This window comes from Pelophylax lessonae (genome assembly GCF_965119305.1).
Source record: "Pelophylax lessonae genome assembly, chromosome: 11".
Classification (NCBI taxonomy): domain Eukaryota; kingdom Metazoa; phylum Chordata; class Amphibia; order Anura; family Ranidae; genus Pelophylax; species Pelophylax lessonae.
The window spans coordinates 175,035,244-175,054,310 of record NC_138778.1 but is presented as its reverse complement, the minus strand read 5'-3'; the positions used below and the strand labels follow the sequence as shown (position 1 = coordinate 175,054,310).

The following is a 19,067-nucleotide window of genomic DNA, read 5'->3' as shown; positions in this document are numbered from 1 at the left end:
GTTTGGGGAATCCAGAAAAAACCTTGTCCGGAGAAGAAAAGGTGAGCACTACCATCATTCCTGTGTCATGCCAACAGTAGAGCATCCTGAGACCATTCATGTGTGGGGTTGCTTCTCCCCCAAGGGAGTGGGCTCACTCACAATTTTGCCTAAGAACACAGCCATGAATAAAGAATGTTACAAAACCATCCTCCAAAAGCAACTTCTCCCAACCATCCAAGAACAGTTTGGTGACGAACAATGCCTTTACCAGCATGATGGAGCATCTTGCCATAAGGCAAAGTGATAAAGAAGTGGCTTGGGCAACAAAACATTGGAAGTTTGGGTCCATGGCCAGGAAACTCCCCAAACCTTAATCCCATTGAGAACTTGTAGTCAATCCTCAAAAGCAGGTGAACAAAAAAACCCCACAAATTCTGACAAACTCCAAGCATTGATTATGCAAGAATGGGCTGCCATCCGTCAGGATGTGGCCCAGAAGTTGATTGACAGCATGCCAGGGTAAATTGCAGAGGTCTTGAAAAAGAAGGGTCAACTGCAAATATTGACTAATTTAATTGTCAAGGGAGGGGGGACTTCCTCTCTGGGTGCTTGAAACAGCAATCAAGCGGCTATTTAGCTACAAGGGACCCAACTGCTGGCTCTAAAATATGGTACCAGGATGATGCCTGTCATCCTGGTACAACCATTTGAAGTCAAGCGACGTACTAGCGGCAAACGGATATTTGGCCTGTGTGTATGGTTCTTTACAGAGAGATGAGTTAAAATTAGGGTCAGTCTCAATGAGCTTTTGTTCCCTTCAAGCAGGTTTTGCAATCCTATACAAGTCTATTGGATCTCAGATACACTATATGTTAAAGTATTGGGACGCCTGCCTTTACATGAGCATGAACTTTGATCATTCTTCCAGAAGCGCATTTGTAAGGTCAGGCACTGATGTTGGACATTGGCCTGGCTCGCAGTCTCCGCTCTAATTCATCCCAAAGGTGTTCTATTAGGCCAGTCATGTTCCCCCACCCCAAACTTGTTCATCCATGTCTTTATGGACCTTGCTTTTGTGCACTGATCCAAATCATTTGGTGGAGGGGATTATGATGTGGGGTTGTTTTTCAGGGGTTAGACTTGGCCACTTATTTCCAGTGAAGACAACACTTAAGGCGTCAGCATACCAAGACATTTTGGACAATTTCATGCTACCAGCTTTGTGGGAACAGTTTGGGGATGGCCCCTTCCTGTTTCAACATGAATGTGCACCACTGCACAAAGCAAGGTCCATAAAGACATGGATGAGTGAGTTTGGGGTGGAGGAACTTGACTGGCCTGCACAGAGTCCTGTCCTTAGTCCTGACCTCAACCTGATATAACACCTTTAGGATGAATTAGACTGCGTGACAGGCCTTCTCGTCCAACAACAGTGCCTGACCTCACAAATGCGCTTCTGGAAGAACAGTCAAACATTCCCATAGACACACTCCTAAACCTTGTGGACAGCCTTCCCAGAAGAGATGAAGCTGATATAGCTGCAAAAGTGTGGGCCAACTCAATATTGACTAAGACTGGGATGCCATTAAAGTTCATGTGCGTGTAAAGGCAGGTGTCCCAATACTTTTGACAATATCGTGTATGTCTCAAGCTGATATAAATCTGACTCCACTGACGCTAGCACAAAGCCCATTGAGTCTCCTGCTCTTCCTTTTGCTGTCCTGTACTAGGATGGAGGAGGGACAGGACTTGTAAATGTTAATTAGAAACTAAACTTCCAAATATACTCACCCCCACCTTCCAGTGATGTGGCGGTTATATCCCTTTACCAACTGCTGTCATCCTCTCCCCAGGTGCCGGGTTTTAAGCCTCTTGATAGACCAGTGGGGGATGACGTCATCCTGCGCATGCGCACAGGAGGCCTTCATTCCAGCACAGCTGGAGCATACAAGGAATACGCGCTGAGCTATGCATGCACGACTTAGTGTACATTCAATAGAAAACTGTGAGCAGGCATAGGCGTGCGTACAGGGTGTGCCAAGTGTGCCTGGGCACACCCTAATCACCTAGGGCACATTAGCATTATTGCTCTGTTTGCCAGTGAGGAGATGGGAAAGATCTCTCTCTGACTTGCTCTGCCATAAGAGAAGTGCCTATGCACTTCTATTTCACTGTGCCAGCAGGAAGAGTAATGTACCGGGGCCTTATACATGTAGGCACACTCATGCATGTGTATTTAAACTTTGGGGTGCACACCCTAATGCAATAGGATGTGCACAACCATGTGAGCAGGTAGAGATGTAGCATGTGTCTTCTACAATAATGAACTGTTTTTGACTAGCTAGGATTAGTTCAACTTTAACTGCAACATAGAAAAATCAGGTCTCCTGCCATTCCAGACAGGTATGCACTGCGTAGCAGAGCTGTGTACATCTCAGGACTGGATGGACAGAAATACAAATCCTTTGGCAGGAAAAACGTCTCTCCTATATGTTATTTATCTTTAAATTTAGCTGTTCAGCTTTAACATGTACACAAGGAACACAGGAGCAGATCTGCAATTCAGCAAGACTAAGTCACAATGTCTGTGAGTGCCATTTGTTTTGGATAATGGATTGCAGTGAGAGATGAGGGGGCTGGAGCTGGAGCACACAGCGCTTCTCTGAAATAAGCTGATTTCTTTCTCTTTTCTTGTTGGAGTCCAAGTCAAGGAAGATAACGTTTGCAGATTGGAGGGGGCATGACATCAAACGCATTATCATTTCGCCTCAAACCCTAGATTGGGTTCCTCAGGGGAAAACGCTAATTCGTTTTTTTCCTGAAGGCAAATTATACCCTATATAGTGTAATTGCTGACAGATACGGAATCTAGTAGCAGTAGGGAAAAGAAAGGCTTCGTCAAAATGGGCGGGGCTTGGTTATGAATGGGTGGAGCTGCAGAGTTGAATAGTTTCAAGGTCGATCTGGTGAGGCCTAGTTTGCACATCTGGGTGGTGGTAAAAACAGGCAGCTGAGCTTCGGTTTTGATGCCCATCCCCAGCCGCCAACCCAAATTCTAACATTATAGCCACAACAGCTGTACGCATGCCGCGTCTGTAGAAGTTTTTATTTTAGGCTGCAAAGTTTGACAGTTGGCACTGAGTCAACCTTGCCCATAGAGATCAATGGGGCCGCAAATGCTTGGCTTGCAGTAACGGCGGGGTCCTGCAATGTAAAATTTCTGTTTGCCAATAAAATATATATTTTTTAAATTAAAAAATTGTAAAAAAACTTAAACAAAAAAAAAGGTTAAAAAACTGGCATCAGGAGATCTCAGTCTTGCCTACTGAACGCCCATCAGATGCTAATTTACTGCCTTCTGAAAAACGATCCACCGTGAATTGCATTTCAGAGATCGGTAAGCATTACCCCAAGTATGAAAGAACTCTAAGGGAGATATGGGAGCTGCCAACACAGGGCCCCTTTGCAAATGCTAGTTGCCTATCTATCATGCTAATCCCCTGGGATCAATATTACCTGAGTCACCAGTATGCTGGTAAGAGAAGTCCCTATGGGTGGCCCTCAATAATTTAATATATTTTTTTCTTTTTTTTTTTAGCATCGCATAGAAAAAAAACTTTTCTTATTGCTGTCCGTGAACCCACTTTCTGTCCCTGTGACAACAGGATAAGAAATAAAAGAAGTGGTTGTCACTGGGACAGATAGACACAAACCCTAATAATAACCAGTCCCAGATGAGATCTCTTCAATCGGGGTCACAGACTTCAAAATCTGCTTGAGATTTTTTATCCCTTCTTCCACACTAAAAACACAAAAAATGGTTTAGATGGGGCTAGGTATTAGTTCAGGGAATGCTGGAAAATAAATAATACCATTAACATATTTAAAACAAAACCCCATACCAAAAAAAAAAAAAAACAACCACTCCACTACTCCATATTCATCAATATTTACCTGTTTTTTTTTTAATGTATTTATTTAATGTTCTAAAAGCCAAAAATACCCCCTTAACCACTTAAGCCCCGGAAGATTTTACCCCCTTCCTGACCAGGGCCTATTTTGCGATTCGGCACTGCGTGACTTTAACGGACAATTGCGTGGTCATGCGACGCTGTACCTAAACGGATTTCATGTCCTTTTTTTCCCCACAAACAGAGCTTTCTTTTGGTGGTATTTGATCACCTGTGCGATTTTTTGATCATGCGCTATAAACAAAAAAAGAGCGTCAATTTTGCAAAAATAATATTTTTCACATTTTCACATTTTTTATATGAAATTCTCCAAAAAAATGTAAAAATCAACATTTTTTAACATTTTAGGCCAATTTGTTTTATGCTACATATGTTTGGTAAAAAAAATCGCAAAAAGCGTATTTTGATTGGTTTGCGAAAAAGGTATTGCGTTTACTAGGGGAAAGATTTTTGTCATTTTTGTTGTTTCTTTTTTTAACGAGTAATGGCGGCGATCTGCGATTTTTTTTGTGGGACTGCGACATTGCGGCGGACAGATCGGACCCTTGACTGACATTTTTGACACTTTTGGGGTTACCAGTGACATTACTGCAGTAATCAGTGCTATAAATATGCACTGTTACTGTAAAAATGACACTGGCAGTGAAGGAGTTAACTTTATTGGAGAGGGAGGGGTTAAGTGTGTCCCTAGGGGCGTGTTTCTAACTGTGATTGGCTGTGGCTACTAGTGTAAGAACAGAGGTCAACGGTCCTACATAGCAGAACCGTTTGATCTCCATTCTTACACAGGGAAGAATGACAGGCGGCTTTGTTTACATTAGCCGCCTGCCTTTCTTCCGGTGTAACGGAAGATCGCGAGTGCCTGGCGGACATCGGGTCCGCCGGGCACAAGCGCGGGGGGTCCCTGACCCCGCGGGAGCAGGAGCGCGCCTCCAGCGGCGCGCGCTCGCTCCCTAGACCCTCACAGGCTAGCGACGTAGCCCTACATCGCTTTGCCTGTGAGGGGCTGACTGCCGACGTAAATCGCCGTGCGGCGGTCGGTAAGCGGTTAATAAGCCGTCCCATGATCTTCCCCAGTTCCTGCTGTGCAATCAGCCTGCTGAAGCCACTCTATGCCCCGCCTTGTCACCGCCCCTCTCGTGCCTGTCCTGTAACTAGGATTGGACGTAGGCACTGGTAGAAGTACCCACCCACATCCCACCCCTGAAGAGCAGAAGACAGACACTGACTGGTGCTGAACCATGAGTGTTAGAATATTTATTTTTAATGTCCAGCTAGATGCGAATTAGAATTTGGCTGGGGAAGGGAAGGGGACAGGGGTGGTCAGTATGTTTTATGGCTGGAATATTGCTTTTTGCTATTTTTTGTTTTTTTTATCTGCCAGGCTGGGTGCGTCAGACAGTGTTGGCAACCAGTGAGTTCTTGGCAGCTATTGTGTAGGTCTCTAGAAATCCAGTCCTTTAGCATTCTATGGTTGTCAGGTACTGCAAAATAAACCCTTGTGCTTATTCCAACCACCCCTCTGTTTGAAATAATGGGAGCAGTTACCATGCTGTTTCTGGAAGGTTTTTAAGGGTTTAAAAAGTGCTTCACTACAATCACCTTATTATTTCCTGCTTTTTGAGCATTTTCCCAGCATTTGGGAAAAAGGAAAGGAAAACACAATAAATGTTTAATAAGGGTATACACAGAAAAAAAAATGGTTTATATATATATACTGTATATATATATATATATATATATATATATGTGTGTATATATATATTTGTATATATATATATATATATATATATATATATATATATATATATATATATATACATACACACACAGTATCTCACAAAAGTGAGTACACCCCTCATATTTTTGTAAATATTTTATTATATCTTTTCACGTGACAACACTGAAGAAATGACACTTTGCTACAATGTAAAGTAGTGAGTGTACAGCTTGTATAACAGTGTAAATTTGCTGTCCCCTCAAAATAACTCAACACACAGCTATTAATGTCTAAACTGCTGGCAACAAAAGTGTGTACACCCCTAAGTGAAAATGTCCAAATTGGGCCCAATTAGCCATTTTCCCTCCCCGGTGTCATGTGACTTGTTAGTGTTACAAGGCCTCAGGTGTGAATGGGGAGCAGGTGTGTTAAATTTGGTGTTATCACTCTCACTCTCTCATACTGGTCACTGGAAGTTCAACATGGCACCTCATGGCAAAGAACTCTCTGAGGATCTGAAAAAAAGAATTGTTTCTCTACATAAAGATGGCCTAGGCTATAAGAAGTTTGCCAAAACCCTGAAACTGAGCTGCAGCACGGTGGCCAAGACCATACAGTGGTTTACCAGGACAGGTTCCACTCAGAACAGACCTCACCATGGTCGACCAAAAAAGTTGAATGTACAGTACGTGCTCAGCGTCATAGCCAGAGGTTGTCTTTGGTAAATAGACGTATGAGAGTTGCCAGCATTGCTGCAGAGGTTGAAGGGGTGGGGGGGTCAGCCTGTCAGTGCTCAGACCATACGCCGCACACTGCATCAAATTGGTCTGCATGGCTGTCGTCCCAGAAGGAAGCCTCTTCTAAAGATGGTGCACAAGAAAGCCAGCAAACAGTATGCTGAAGTCAAGAAGACTAAGGACATTGATTTCTGGAACCATGTCCTGTGGTCTGATGAGACAAAGATAAATGTATTTGGTTCAAATGGTGTTGTGTATGTGGCGGCAACCAGCTGAGGAGTACAAAGACAAGTGTGTCTTGCCAACAATCAAGCATGGTGGTGGGAATGTAATGGTCGGGGGCTGTATGAGTGCTGCGGGCACTGGGGAGCTACATTTCACTGAGGGAACCATGAATGCCAACATGTACGGTGTTATACTGAAGCAGAGCATGATCCTCTCTCTTCGGAGACTGGGCCGCAGGGCAGTATTCCAACATGATAAAATGACCCCAAACACACCTCCAAGACGACCACTGACTTGCTAAAGAAGCTGAGGGTAAAGGTGATGGACTGGCCAAGCATGTCTCCAGACCAAAACCCTATTCAGCATCTGTGGGGCATCCTCAAATGGAAGGTGTAGGAGCGCAAGGTCTCTAACATCCACCAGCTCCATGATGTCGTCATGGAGGAGGGGAAGAGGACTCCAGTGCCAACCTGTGAAGCTCTAGTGAACTCCATGCCCAAGAGAGTTAAGGCAGTGCTGGAAAATAATGGTTGCCACACAAAATATTGACACTTTGGGCCCAATTTGTACATTTTCACTTAGGGGTGTACTCACTTTTGTTGCCAGAGGTTTAGACATTAATGCCTGTGTGTTGAGATATTTTGAAGGGACAGCAAATTTACACTGTTATACAAGCTGTACACTCACTACTTTACATTGTAGCAAAGTGTCATTTCTTCAGTGTTGGCACATGAAAAGATATAATAAAATATTTTCAAATATGTGAGGGGTGTACTCACTTTTGTGAGATACTGTGTGTATGTATATATATATATATATATATTGTAACAGGAAGTCAGCTAAATCTGGGAATGTAGTCACAGGAAGGAGATACATTTCTACCTGATTTAGAAAGTCCATTAATTAATTTAGGGTGTTGGCTACAGAGCTAGCCAGCAGGAAGTTGAAAGCCCTTCACCTGTTCAGAATGAGGGAGTTAAGGCTCTATAATTTGTTCAGAGAAAGTCCTATTCCTTGCTGCCTCCAGAAGCTGTGTCCTGAAGCCATGTGGGCTGGGAGCAGGAGGACAGTCAGCGTGTGCCTCCCGACAGGATGTGTGGGCCTGGGAGAAGACCCCCCGGAGTGATGTGTGCCCGGGACGGTAACCAAGGGTGAATACGTCTCAAAGGTGAGAAGACGAACTGTTGATGTGAAAGAAACAAAGGACTGTGTTGCCCTGTGAAGCTATTATAAAAGGACTATTGAGTGTCCGCTGTAGGACAAGGAAGTCTGCCCGACGGTAGGTTGGAGACAGACACTTAGGCAGGTTCCAGTTGTGAGAAGGTAGCCGCCCACAGAGGCAAGGATTTATTTTCTGTTTTATTTTATTTTGGATGTTTTGCTGCATACAGCCTGGTGAAGAAAACACCATTTAATAAACCACACTGTTTGTTTGCAAGCACTTGTCGGCTACCTCTCTGGGAAAACGCACCCCCCAAGGGGTCATCCACACCCGCCACCGAGCTAATCCCTCACATATGGTGGAGGTATGCAGTGGGCATAAGCAGAGATCCCTGCAAGGAAGTGCAAATGTTTGATGAACTTTATCTGGTGCATGAGATTGCACAATCTATGTGTGCAGGAGAGAAGATCCTGACAGAAAAAAAAAAAAGTGTTTTAAAGAGACAGCGGTCTCAAAATTATTTGATGAACTTTGTTGTGTCTGGTGCAAGTGACTGCACAAACTGTGTGTGCAGGAAAAGAGATCCTGCAAGAGAGAGAAAAACTACATGTGTTGAAGAGACAGTGGTCTGAAAATTGTTTGCTGGACTGTGAAAAATTTGTTTGTGGAGTTATTGAAGATGGGGCGGTCCAAACGCCTGAAAAATGCAAAGATAGATGAAATGAGAGACCGGATTCTATGGATGGAGGGGATGTTGCCGTCTGAACCAGCCCCATCCATGCCTAAAGAGAGTCTACTAAAGAGGAAGGTTGTTGTCCCTAGCAACACTGATGAAACCGCTATGGAGACGCAGTGTGCTCAGATGAAAAGTAAACTCAAAATGGAGGAGATGTTGAAACATCTGATTATATCAAATGCAGCTCAACAGCAAGCAAATGCAGCTCAACAGCAGGCAAATGCGGATTTTCAGCAGAGCTTTGCAGCTCAACAAAAGGCTCATCAAGAGAGCATGGCAGGCTGGAAACAGAGACGCCAGCAGCCAATGGAGGCCATCGGTTTGGAGGAAACCGAGTATGTGTGCAGGGCTGAGTTGGATGCCTTGCAACGGAAAATGGAAGAAAAGGAACAAGCCTTGGAATTGCTTAAAATGGAGCATAGAAACTTGCAGGAAATGAATGAACTACTCAAGTCTCATGTGTTACAGTGGGAAGAATCCACTGCTCTTCTTTTGGTCGAGTTGCAAAAACGCAGAGAGACTATAATGGAGAAAGATACCATCCTCATGGAAAAGGAAAGTGAAATTCAGACTTTGCAGAAGCAAAGCATGTGTGAAATGTTGGAGTTGCGTAATCAGCTGGAAAAAAGTCTTCAGTGTTTGGAAGTTACAAAAATAGACCTGCAGGAGTCGCAGGAACAGAATGTTGCTCTGAAAGCGACATTGTCTCTCAGCGACAAAGAGAAAAGTGAAAGAGAGGCTAAATTACTGAGTACTGTGTATGAGCTCACTACTTTGAGCAATGTGGTAGATGAATGGCGTGCGGACTGTGAAAGTTGGAAAGGGGAAGCCCAACGTGTCCAGCAGCAGTTAAAGGAGAAAGAAGCCTGTGTGGCAGAATTACAATCTCATTCCCAGAAACTAGCCAATGAGGTGAAGGCTCTTATGCAGGGAAAAGGAGATTGTGAACATAAGAGGGAAAAAGTAGAGGCACAGCTTCTGGAATCGCAAGTCAAGGTGTCAGAAGGTGACCGAGTGTGTGCTAAGCTGTCAGAGAAGGCAACCCGATTGCAGGTTGAGTTGGACAATGTTACAAATCAGCTTTCTCAAGCAGACAGCAAATCTAGAGAAATTGCGGAAGATTTTTCTATCTTGGAATCGCAGCTGCAAGACACGCAGGAACTCTTACAGGAAGAGAGGTGTCAAAGGCTGAGTTTTAGCACAAAGCTCAAACAAATGGAAGATGAGAAAAATGGCTTCCTGGAACAATTAAAAGAGGAGGCGGAAGCAAAGAAAAACCTATCAGAGCAAGTCGCAACATTGCAAGCTCAGATAGCGGATATGAAAAAACGCATGGAAGAAAGCGTTGGTTCATTACAGTGTGTTGAAGATGTGAAAAAGAAGTTTGATCAGATGCTTGGTGAAGAGAAGACTGTGTCTGCAAAATATGCAGAAGAACGCGCACGTGCAGAAACGGAGGTGCGTGATAACGAGAGCAAAGCCCTGTTCTTGGCTCGCTCTTTGGAGGAAGCTCTAGAGTGTAAGGCTGAACTAGAAAGTGTTAAACAGCTGCGTACAGAAATGGAAGAATTGGTCAGCTCCAAGGATGATGTTGTGAAAAGCGTTCAGGAGCTAGAAAAGTCTAAGCGAGCCTTAGAACAGCAAGTAGAAGAGATGAAGATTCCGTTGCAGGAACTGGAAGAGGAATTCCAGGCAACAGAGGATCTGTCCCAAAGAGGGGATAGTGTGCCTGATGCAGTTTTTAAAAGGATCAGTGTTTTGGGGTCTGTCCTGAGTGAGCCTCAGAAATGTGACGACATGTGGCTTGAATCACCCCTTTGGAATAAACCGTTCCTTCAAAAACTTCAAGCATTGGAAAATGTATCATTAGAACTTCAGCAAACAAAGGAGCTGAGTAAGAAATGTGGTGATTTCTCAGTTCAGGCTGAAAACCTAGTGGAGAAAATTAAGGCTGTTGGTGAAAACGTGAAGCAAATGAATAAGTGCCTTTCAGGGAGTGTTTCCAAAATGGAACTGGTGAAAGACGGGTGGCAGAAGTTTGATCGTGATCTTGAGATGCATTCCATGTGGAATTCAGATAGAGAAAAAGAACTAGGTGACCTTGAGCGGTCAAATAGTTCAGCAGAAAGTGCATTGAAGAAACCTGTAAAAGAATGTGTTGCAGTTCCATGCTTCTTCACTGATGCAGAGAGGAGGTCTATAATGGATACCACCCAGATCGCTGGGTTCAACTGTGTTGTTGCCTTTGACCCCTATGTTGGTGGAAGGAAAGTTGATGATGTTCTGGTTGGCTACTTCTGTGAAGAGTTTGGCAAGAAATATAAACTGAATATCAAATCAAATAGTAGGCCTTTACTGCGACTCGCTCAGGAGGGCGAAAAGTTTAAGAAGTTGATGAGTGCAAATGCTTCAGATCTGCCTATGAATATGAAATGTTTGAATGATATTGATATCTCTGGGAAAAGGAACAGGGGTCACTTTGAAGAAATGTGTGACAGCCTGTTGTCTCAATTGGAAAATCCTCTGCACAGCATCTTAGAGCAAGCAAAGCTCAAGAAGGAAGATCATTCCCTTTTACAACAAAAAGTCAATGATTGTGTACAGCTGTATGGAGAGGCAACTCAAGTCACAGAGGGATGTCAAGAGTCCCTACTTGGAACAAAGCTTAGTGAAGCAAAGGTTCTCAAAGTTTTGTGGAAAACATTTATGGATTGCAGAGAGAGGCGTCTTAAGAATGTTGAAGACATTAAGACTAGCCCAATTGAGTTGCCTATGGATCACGGTCCTCCATGGTGGATTGGACAGACGGTTATGAGGGACAAGCTGTCTGACATTTATGAGAAAGCTGTCAATGAAGATGACAGAAATGAGAAGGAGCGAAATGATGCCAAAAATGCAGTTGAAGAATGTGTATATGAGATGAGAGACAAACTGTGTGGCATTTATGAGAAATCCGTCAATGAAGATGACAAAACAGTTTCATCCGGAAGCTTGAGGATAATAGGAGGCTTATCAGTGAGTCAGCAGTGCTTGACACATGCGTGCCTGGAAATCTGTGTCCCAACCCTAGGGTTGAAACAAGAGGGGGGGGTATGTAACAGGAAGTCAGCTAAATCTGGGAATGTAGTCACAGGAAGGAGATACATTTCTACCTGATTTAGAAAGTCCATTAATTAATTTAGGGTGTTGGCTACAGAGCTAGCCAGCAGGAAGTTGAAAGCCCTTCACCTGTTCAGAATGAGGGAGTTAAGGCTCTATAATTTGTTCAGAGAAAGTCCTATTCCTTGCTGCCTCCAGAAGCTGTGTCCTGAAGCCATGTGGGCTGGGAGCAGGAGGACAGTCAGCGTGTGCCTCCCGACAGGATGTGTGGGCCTGGGAGAAGACCCCCCGGAGTGATGTGTGCCCGGGACGGTAACCAAGGGTGAATACGTCTCAAAGGTGAGAAGACGAACTGTTGATGTGAAAGAAACAAAGGACTGTGTTGCCCTGTGAAGCTATTATAAAAGGACTATTGAGTGTCCGCTGTAGGACAAGGAAGTCTGCCCGACGGTAGGTTGGAGACAGACACTTAGGCAGGTTCCAGTTGTGAGAAGGTAGCCGCCCACAGAGGCAAGGATTTATTTTCTGTTTTATTTTATTTTGGATGTTTTGCTGCATACAGCCTGGTGAAGAAAACACCATTTAATAAACCACACTGTTTGTTTGCAAGCACTTGTCGGCTACCTCTCTGGGAAAACGCACCCCCCAAGGGGTCATCCACACCCGCCACCGAGCTAATCCCTCACAATATATATATATAAAAAAAAAATATATATATATATATATATATATATATATATACACTCCTCACCGGCCACTTTATTAGACCTCGCTAATTCCAGGCCTGACCCGCTTTTGCCTTCAGAACTGTCTTAATTCTTAGTGGCATAGATTCAACAAGGTGTTGGAAACATTCCTCAGAGATTTTGGTCCATTGACATCACGCAGTTGCTGCAGGTTTGTCCGATGCACATCCATGATGTGAGTCTCCCATTCCACCACATCCCAAAGGTGCTCTATTGGATTGAGATCTGGTGGCTGTGGGGGCCATTTTAGTACAGTGACCTCCTTGTCATGTTCAAGAAGAGATGATTTGAGCTTTGTGACATGGTGCATTATCCTGCTGGAAAGAACTATCAGAAGATGGATACACTGTTGTCATAAAGGGATGGACATGGTCGGTCAGGAACAATACTCAGGTAGGCCGTGGCACTTAAACGATGCTCAATTGGTACTAAGGGGCCCAAAGTGTTGCCAAGAAAATACCCCCTACACCATTACACCACCAGCCTGAAATATTGATACAGGGCAGGATGGATCCATGCTTTCATGTTGTTTATGCCAAATTCTGACCCTCTAATTTGAATGTTGCAGCTGAAATCAAGACTCATCAGTCCAGGCAACGTTTTTCCAGTCTTTTGTTGTCCAATTTTGTTGAGCCTGTGCGAGTTGTAGCCTCAGTTTCCTGTTCTTAGCTGGCAGGAGTGGCACCTGTCGTCAGGGGTGGACTGACCATTCGGGGATTAGGGCACTGCCCGAGGGCCCACGGTCAGTAGGGGGCCCCATGAGAGGCTACACACTACAGAAAGAAGCCAGGAACTTCCATGCAGGCTATGCTGTGGTAGATATTTTAAATGCCCACTCTATGTGGCTGAGCTGCAATTTGTAGGTGGGGCTTTGTGTGGCTTGAGTGTGGACACAGGGGGCCCCATGATCTCTGATTGCCCGGGGGCCCCATGAGTTGTCAGTCCACCCCTGCCTGTCGTGGTCTTTTGCTGTTGTAGCCCATCTGCTTTAAGATTTGATGTGTTGTTCATTCAGAGATGGTATTCTGCAAACCTTGGTTGTAACGAGTGGTTATTTGAGTTACTGTTGCCTTTTTATAATCTCAAACCAGTTTGCACATTCTCCTTTGACCTCTGACATCAACAATGCATTTTTGTCCACACAACTGCCGCTCACTGGATATTTACTCTTTTTGGACCATTCTCTGTAAACCCTAGAGGTGCGTGAAAATTCCACGTTCAAAGTGACTTCAATGCTCTTTCTTCCCCATTCTGATGCTCAGTTTGAACTTCAGCAAGTTGTCTTCATCATGTCTAGATGCCTAAATATATTGAGTTTCTGCCATGTGATTGGCTGATTAGCAATTTGTGTTACCAAGCAATTGAACAGGTTTACCTAATAAAGTGGCCGGTGAGTGTATACAGTATATACCCTGTATTATAAATGTATACAGGTGCATCTCATAAAATTAGAATATCATCAAAAAGGTCATTTATTTCAGTAATTCAATTCGAAAAGTGAAACTCATATATTTTTTATAGATGCATTACATACAGAGTGAAATATTTAAAGCATTTCTTTCTTTTGATGATGATGTTAAAGGCTTACTGCTAGTGAAAACCCAAGATTCAGTATTTTAGAAAATTTGAATATTACATAAGACCAATAAAAAAAAGGATTTTTAATACAGAAATGTTGGGCAAACATACAGATTATAAAATAAGGCAAACAGACTCAAATAGATGTACAAATTCCATCATTCATAATATAATATATGATATTCAGGTGACAAAATTAGAATACATCACATATTAAAAAAAATTCATGAGATGGCTGTAAAGGAAAATATACAACCGTCTCTGAAATCCGTTTATACAGTGTTGATGAACAGACGATGAGTTAATCCGAGTTGCCCTACATGTTTCGCTTATCACTGTAAGCTTCCTCTGGAGCAAGTGGTATATGAAACATCTGTGTAATAACATAAAGGAATAAGTATACCAATGCACACATATATGTACAGGTCTAAACATTTCTCCATATATATCACAGTGTATTCAAACCATAGGTATGACAGTAAACACACAGAAAATAATACATAATCATATGAGGCTAAATGGGTGCCCTTCTCCGAGCAGGGGGACCCCTTTAGCCTCATATGATTATGTATTATTTTCTGTGTGTTTACTGTCATACCTATGGTTTGAATACACTGTGATATATATGGAGAAATGTTTAGACCTGTACATATATGTGTGCATTGGTATACTTATTCCTTTATGTTATTACACAGATGTTTCATATACCACTTGCTCCAGAGGAAGCTTACAGTGATAAGCGAAACATGTAGGGCAACTCGGATTAACTCATCGTCTTTTCATCAACACTGTATAAACGGATTTCAGAGACGGTTGTATATTTTCCTTTACAGCCATCTCATGAATTTATTTAATATGTGATGTATTCTAATTTTGTCACCTGAATATCATATACTGTATTATATTATGAATGATGGAATTTGTACATCTATTTGAGGCTGTTTGCCTTATTTTATAATCTGTATGTTTGTCTTTTTTCTTTGATTTTTTGTCCAACTATTTTATACTATCTTTCAATAAAAATATATAATTTTTAATACTGGTGCCAGTAAAGTCCAATTTTTCTTCTTCTATTTCTATTCCTATTCTGAGGGATGTGGCACCAATACTAATTTTGCACCTAGGCTTCCTGCGGCTTGGCAGCGCATTATACAAATCATTTGAAATACAGAAATGTTGGCTTACTGAAAAGTATATCCATGTACAGTATAGTATGCACTCAATACTTGGTTGGGGCTCCTTTTGCATGAATTACTGCATCAATGTGGCGTGGCATTGGGGCGATCAGCCTCCTGGCAAAGCTGAGGTGTTATGGAAGCCCAGGTTTCTTTGATAACGGCCTTCAGCTCATCTGCATTGTTGGGTCTGGTGTTTCTCATCTTCCTCTTGACAATACCCCACAGATTCTCTATGGGGTTTAGGGCAGTCGAGTTTGCCAATCAAGCACTATGCTCAATAAACCAGGTATTGGTCGTTTTGGCAGTGTGGGCAGGTGCCACGTCCTGCTGAGAAAATTAAATCAGCATCTCCATAAAGCTGATCGGAAGAGGGAAGCATGAAGTGCTCTAGAATTTCCTGGTAGAGGGCTGCGCTGACTTTGGACTTGATAAAAACACAGTGGACCAACACCGGCAGATGACATGGGTCCCCAAATCATCACTGACTGTGGGAAATTCTGCATTTCATTTGGATATCAAGGTTCCAGAGTCTGGAGGAAGAGTGGAGAGGCACAGAATCCAAGTTGCATGAGGTTCAGTGTGAAGTTTCCCCAGTCAGTGATGATTTGGGGGAGCCATGTCATCTGCTGGTGTTGATCCACTGCGTTTTATAAAAGTCCAAAGTCAGAACAGCCCTCTACCAGGAAATTCTAGAGCACTTCATGCTTCCCTCTGCAGTGCTGACCAACTTTATGGAGATGCTGATCTCATTTTCCAGCAGGACACAGTAGCTGCCCACACTGCCAAAACTACCAATACCTGGTTTAATGATCATGGTTTCAACGTGCTTAATTGCCCAGTAAACTCACCTGACCTAAACCCCATAGAGAATCTGTGGGGTATTGTCAAGAGGAAGATGAGAGACACCAGACCCAACAATGCAGACAAGCTGAAGGGTGCTATCAAAGCAACCTGAGGTTCCATAACACCTCAGCAGTGCCACAGGCTGATCGCATTAATGCAGTAATTCATGCAAAAGGAGCTCTGACCAAGTATAGAGTGCATGCTATACTGTACATGGACATACTTTTCAGTAAGCCAACATTTCTGTAATAAAAATCCTTTTTTTTTTGGTCTTATGTAATATTCTAATTTTCTGAGATACTGAATTTGGGGTTTTCACTAGCTGAAAGCCAAAAGAAAGCTTGAAATATATCACTTTGTGTGTAATGCATCTATATAAAATATGAGTTTCACTTTTTAAATTGAAATACTGAAATAAATACAATTTTTGATGTTATTCTAATTTTATGAGATACACCTGTAAATACACTGCTAAAAAAATTAAAGGAATGCTTTTTAATCAGAGTAAGCTGGAAAATTGATCTGGTATGTTAAGTAGCAGAGGGAGTTGTTAATCAGTTTCAGCTGCTTTGGTGTTAATGAAATTAACAACAGGTGCACTAGATGGGCAACAATGAGATGACCTCCATAACAGGAATGGTTTTAAGTCGAGGCCACTGACATTTTTTTTCCTACTAATCTTTTCTGACTGTTTTTCACTAGTTTTTTGGACCCTATAGAGGTTTCACAGGCAGTCCAACTCCTCCAGGATGGCACATCAATACTTTACATTGCTAGACAGTTTGCTGTGTCTCCCAGCAGTCTCAAGAGCATGGAGGAGATTCCAGGAGACAGGCAGTTACTCTAGGAGAGCTGGACTGGGCCATAGAAGGTCCTTAAGCCATCAGCAAGACCGATATCTGCTACTTTGAGTGAGAAACAGGATGAGCACTGCCAGAGCCCCACAAAATAACCTCCAGCAGTCCACTGGTATGAATGTCTTTAACCAAACATTTATAAATAGACTTCATGAGGGCGGCCTGAGGGCCCGATGTCCTTTAGTGGGCTCTGTGCGCACTGCCCGGCAACATGGAGCTTGTTTGGCATTTGTCATTGAACACCAGAATTGTCAGGTCCGCCACTGGGGCCCTTTGCTTTTCACAGATGAGAGCAGGTTCACCCTGAGCACATGTGACAGATGTGAAAGGGTCTAGAGAAGCCGTGGAGAATGCTATGCTGCCTGTAACCTCGTTCAGCGTGATGGGTTTGGTGGTGGGTCAGTGTTGGTCATATCCATGGAAGGACACACAGACCTCTACAGGCTAGACAATGGCACCCTGACTGCCATTAGGTAGCAGGATGAAATCCTTGGATCCATTGTCAGACCCTACGCTGGTGCAGTGGGTCCTGGGTTCCTCCTTGTGCATGACAATGCCCGGTTTCATGTGGTGAGAGTATGCAGCCAGTTCCTGGAGGATGAAGAAATTGATACCATTGAATGTCCCCCACGCTCGTCCGACCTAAATCCAATAGAACATCTCGGGACATTATGTTTTGGACCATAGCACGCCACCAGGTTACACCTCAGTCTGTTCAGGAGCTCAGTGATGCCCTATTCCAGATCTGGGATGAAATACCCCAGGACACCATCCATTGTCTCATTAGGAGCATGCCCTGATGTTGTCATGCATACATGCACTTGGGGCCATACAAACTACTGAGTACTATTTTGAGTTTCTGCAATGAAATTTAAGCAAAATGGACTAGCCTGCTGCATAATTTTTTCACTTTGATTTTTGGGGTGTCTTTGAATTCAGCCCTCTGTAGGTTGATCATTTTTATTTCCATCAAATGATGTAGCATGCTTTTGTTCCTAACACATTACCCAGTCCATATCAGTATAGATATCCAGCATGATATTTTTCCCCATTGAGATCTGATGTGTTTTCAAAGTGTTCCTTTAATGTTTTTGAGCAATGTATATATACTGTATATATATAAATTATTTTTGTAGTTATTTATAAGCAAATATGTAAATAATGTAAAAGAAATAGCTATCACTTTTAACCAGCACTCCATCTAGTGGTTACAATATCATGAAAAATAGGACACATGGTTAAGACAAAGGCAACACATGGGCAAAACACTGGAAATCCTGAAAATACACGAGCAGCAAACTCTCAATAAAAATACATGGGAAAAGAGCTAGCAAAACAGGAGCATACTTGGACAATCCTAAGAATACATGAGCACCAAATGGGCAATTGCAACAATATATGGGTTATAAACAAGGGCAATACACCAATAATCATGAGCAACAAATGAGAGTAACACACTGACTACACACGGCAAAAAAATGTAAATCCTGGCCATACATAGGTATAAAACAGGCAATCAAGACAATGCATGGACATAAAAGGAATGGTTAGGGTAATACAAGAGCGGTAAACAGGGTCATTAAAAAAAACATGGGCAACAATGCATGCCACAGCACCCTCCTCCCGACTCTCTGCTCTGCAGCATCATCCCGCTGCTCTGGCCCCTATGTGGGAAGAGTAGCAACATCATTACTTCAGTCAGCCAACTGGCCTACCAACAAAGCAAACATAGCTCCAGGTCGGTCCACCACTCTAGTGGTCCAGTGACAGCCTGGGTGCAGGTTTGTCTCTTAACAATGACAAGCAAAATTAGCAAGGGTGGATAACCACACAACATGAAATGATGGATCATTTAAAATCCTTGGACAACAGCACAGATAAACAGAGAAACTGGGCTGATGCATTTCATGTCCACGGGCGCCTAATCATAAACACATTATTAAGCGTCTATGGACATGAAATGCATCAACCTGGTTTGTCTGTGTAGCTGTACGGTTGTCCAAGGGTTTTAATCGATTCAAAAAAGAAGTTAGAGTTTTATCTTTTCATGGTGTACAGTTATCCACCCTTTAAGGATAAGTTCACCTTTGGGAACATGTTACACGTTCCACCCATTTTTGGAATGGAACATGTAAAATGTTCTCACTCCTGCAGCTGTTCGGGGGTCTGCTGCCTCTGTGTAACAGCAGTACAGGGAGGGGTTCCCCATACCAGCTGTCACACTGCCACATCA

At 43.0% G+C, this 19,067-nt stretch overlaps 1 protein-coding gene across 1 annotated transcript in view; it reads right to left on the bottom strand.

Moving 5' to 3' along the window:
* The window catches only part of PPP1R9B (protein phosphatase 1 regulatory subunit 9B), a 98,247-nt gene that overhangs the window by 32,781 nt on the left and 46,399 nt on the right, over nucleotides 1-19,067 (bottom strand). The window lies entirely within an intron of this gene.